We start from the raw sequence: 4,535 nt of genomic DNA on the forward strand, positions 1-4,535 counted from the left end.
ATGGAGGGGGTGTTTGGCCGGCCCGCCCTGCTCTTGATCAGGGTGGGAGAGTCCGATCAGGGGCAGGCCGGCAGGGGGGAGGGGCCATGAGATTGGCCAGCCAGTCCCACACCCTGATCAGGCCAGTTCGCTGGCCACAGTGGGCATCATAGCAACTGGTCGTTAAGGTCGTTATGGCCGTTATGGTCACTGGCTTTTTATATACATACTGTAGATTGTTAGGTAATCCTGCTTTCTTTAGCAAGGGTTCACTTATTGCAAAGAGCACCAGTCTACCTAAAAAGCTCCTTATAGAGAGAGAAGATGAGCCACTTTATATCTTGTGTTTTATACAGAGAGGTTTATAGGATGAAGTATTAGAAACAGGTTTATTTGGATAATAAAATTAAGAATTACTTGGTCTTAATTTTAGCTTCCAGGGTAAATAATGAATACCCCAACCAAGACACCACCAGTTCAGAGGGATCCTTCAAAAATCTGAAGGTACTCAAAGCATACTGACTTAGTATCTTTCCATTTACAGTAACCAGGAGGGGGAAATATATCCCCCTAAGACAGTGATGGCGAACCTATGACACGCGTGTCAGAGGTGACACGCAAACTCATTTTTTTGGTTGATTTTTCTTTGTTAAATGGCATTTAAATATATAAAATAAATATCAAAAATATAAGTCTTTGTTTCACTATGGTTGCAAATATCAAAAAATTTCTATATGTGACACGGCACCAGAGTTAAGTTAGGGTTTTTCAAAATGCTGACACGCCAAGCTCAAAAGGTTCGCCATCACTGCCCTAAGATAATGAAGTGTAAGATGAGATTCTAGAAATCCTCTTCTGAGGATTAAGAGAAAACTTTACTCTCTTTGCATTAGGATATTTGTGGACACGTTGATCTAAGAGAAATATAAAGGACATTTCTTTAATTCTTGAACTGAGATGGTCTAAATTATGTAAAGTAGGCACTGGGCTAAAGAATTGGAGGAGGAGCCTAGCCAGTATAGCTCAGTGGTTGAGCATAGACCTATGAGGAAGTCATGGTCCGATTCCCACTCAGGGCACATGCCTGGGTTGTGGGCTCAGTTACCAGTAGCGGACATGCAGGAGGCAGTCAGTCAATCAATGATTCTCTCCCATCATTGATGTTTCTATCTCTCTCTTCCTCTCCCTTCCTCTATGAAATCAATAAAAATATATTTTAAAAAAAGAATTGGATGAGAAAATACATAGTCACCTCAAGTAAGGTCTGTATATTCAATCAATGACTCAGATTTTATAATGTTCATACAGAAATGCATCTTAGTTCATAGGTATGAGGGAAAAAGTTTTGACTGATGTATCTTTAATATTGCTTAACTAAATACCTTTTGTTTTGCTCTAAAGAAATAGTATGGTGCTCAGGGAATGTAGATGTTTGAATACTTATAACTGTACATGGATGAGTTTGTATGTTTTATCCCATAGAAAACTCTACCATTTGGTAGAGAGGCACATTTTCATTTCAAACTATGTTTAACTATCACAAAAATTATAATTGCTGTTCATAACTTAAGCTTGAAAATCTATAGCTTGTGAAAATGGATTAATGCTTACTGTTGCTGACAAGTGCACAAAGAAAGAGAACAATCTATATAGTTTTTAATGTTCAGGATAAAAAGAGGTAGAGTGAATATCATATCAGGAAAAGAAATGTTTTTTTCTGAAAATTTACTCTGAACATTCAGGAGATTTGTGTTTGGATTTACATGCATGCAATATTCTGTCAATCTTTTAACATACTGTCAACGGTCAGAGCTCCACAATATCTTTTTAGCTGGAGTTCATTTTTGGTGTGTTTGAGCTGACAATTCAGTTTTTTGTAGTTAAAGTCTAATATGTTTGCAACACTGTGGCTGCTTTCATTATGCCCACCTCTTCTGGCTTATCTACCATGTTAAGTGGATTTTGAACTCTACCTAAAAAACCACTATTCATTATATTTTTCTGCATATGTCAACAAAATTACTGATGATGGGGTTTTCTGAGTTATTTGGAATGATCTAAGCTAATAAACTAAAAATGAGTGTTTTGTATTTGTATCAAATACATACATGAACATTGCTTTTTTCTTTTGTGGCTCAAAGGTAGCTGCATTTTTAGGTATTCGTGAAATACCTTGTTTTATTGAGCTTCACAGATGTTGCATTTTTTTAATATAAATTGAAGGCAAGACCCCTCTGCCCGAAAAAAAGATTACAACGCTCTTTTATTGTGGCACTCGCTTTATCGCTTTATTGCAGTGATCTGGAACTGAACTCCCAATATCTCTGAGGTATGCCTGTAAATACTTTTATTAGAAAGATAATTTTGCTTTTTCTTTTTAACTTTTGATTATGGAAATGGTGTTTAATATCGCTACTATAAGCAGCTGTTATTGTCTATTCATGGACTATTTATGTATTACTCCTATTTCCTTTGCCAACTGTTCTCAGACGCTAGTAAGCTTATGTCTACACATTTCGGAAATGCTCCATTCTACACACTTAAGAAGGGAAACTGTGACAAAGCTAGGAAAAACATAGATTTTAAAATAGTTCTTTAATTGTGCTACGGCTGAGCCAACAGCCTCAGCATCACCTGCAGACTTGTTGAACATGCATGTCCACTGAATCAGAATCTGCAGTGTAACAGGATCCCCCAGAGATTTATGACTAATCATTTAAAAATAACGGTCCTATACGTTTGTGAAGACTATCTCTATTGGCCACTACTGTAGTAATTTCCCTTCCCCTGCTCCCCTGTCCCATGCCACCCCATCCCTGCCACCAGCTCACATGTAGCAGTTTTCATAGCCAGGCAAGTAGAAACAGGGATCAGAGTAGAGTACCCAACTAAATGGACAGTTGGATCACTTGATTCTAAACTTTTTCCTGCAAATAATTTCTTGCTAAATGTGTTATCTTGCTGTGTTATTTATGTTTGCTGAGTTATTTAGAAATTAGAGGCCCAATGCACGAAATTCATGCAAGGGGCTTGGCCCTCGCGTCCCCAGCTGCCTCAAGGCCCCGAGGTCCCGCCCCCTGCCCACTGGTCATTCTGGAAGGTAATTCTGACGTTCGGTCTAATTAGCATATTAGCTCTTTATTATATAGGATATTCAGCTCTGGTTCTGGTTTAAAATGGAAGCACCCTGAACTCACCTTCTACCACAGATACACCAGATCTATAACTATATATGGAACAACTTTCTCCAAAACAAACAAACTAACTAAAAACTAGCTTACCAACTCCTACACATTGGGCAAACAAGCAAAAAAACACATTGAAGAGGGTAGGAAAGGCTGATACCCAATCTTGCCATAAATCCCACCCATGGCATGGCAACACACATTCAGGAGGGGACTCAAAACCTGGAGCTTCTCCCTGGGGAATGAAAGGTTTGAACCCTATATCAGACACCCCAACTTTTAAGACCTGTACCTGAAAGATGCGCTCCCGAAACATCTAGCTTTAAAAGCCAGTGGGTCTCATATCCATATGACCTACAAGACTATAGCAAACTGAGAAACAGCTTTTAAAGGGCTTCAGACTCACTTAACTGAGGACCCAGCTCAAGGGGTCCAGACTTTGTGTGAAAGAGGCTCATTTGTTAATCTTAAAGTGTTGGCCTGAGGGGCAGGCATCTAATTGAACATATAGTAGGAACCTGCTGGGATGCTTTCCAAGGATAGAAGCTAGAAGTCACCATCTTCTTTATCCCTGGATGGGCACCATTTATGATAAAAACTCTCAACAAATTGAGTATAATGGAAATATGCCTCAGCATAATAAAGGTCACATATGGCAAGCTCACAGTTAACAACATGTCAATGGTGAAAAGCTGAAAGATTTTCCTCTAAGATCAGGAAAAAAGAAAAGGATGGCCAGTGGTATTAGGCAACAAAAAGAAATAAAGGATATCCACATTGAAAGGGAAGAAGTAAAACTGTCACTATTTATATAGATTACAAATATAGAGAGGGGGGGAAATATATATATATATATTCCTAAAGACTCCAAAAAACTGTTAGAATTAATAAATGAATTAAGTAAAGTTTCAAGATACAAAATCATTATACAAAAATCTGTTGCATTGCCCTGGCCAGTGTAGCTCAGTTGGTTGAGCATTGTCTCTTGTACGAAAAAGGTTGCTGGTTTAATTCCCAGTTCAGTACACATGCCCGGGATGCAGGGGGTGTGCAAGAGGAAGCCAATTTATGTTCTGCTCTCACATGGATGTTTTTCTTTCTCTCTCTCTAAAAAAAATCAATAAAAATATTTTTTTAAAGAACATCTTTTGCATTTCTATATACTTATCACTATCAGAAAGAGAGAACAAAACCATAATCCCATTTACAATTGCATCAAAAAGAATAAAACACCTGGGAATAAATTTAACCAAGGAGGTGAAAGAATTATATACTGAATAGTGTAAGATATTAATGAAGGAAAGTGAAGATGACACAAATAAATGGAAAGATATTCCATTCTCACGGTAGAATTTATATTGATAAAATAGC

Source organism: Myotis brandtii, unplaced genomic scaffold, assembly GCF_000412655.1.
Source record: "Myotis brandtii unplaced genomic scaffold, ASM41265v1 scaffold17, whole genome shotgun sequence".
Classification (NCBI taxonomy): domain Eukaryota; kingdom Metazoa; phylum Chordata; class Mammalia; order Chiroptera; family Vespertilionidae; genus Myotis; species Myotis brandtii.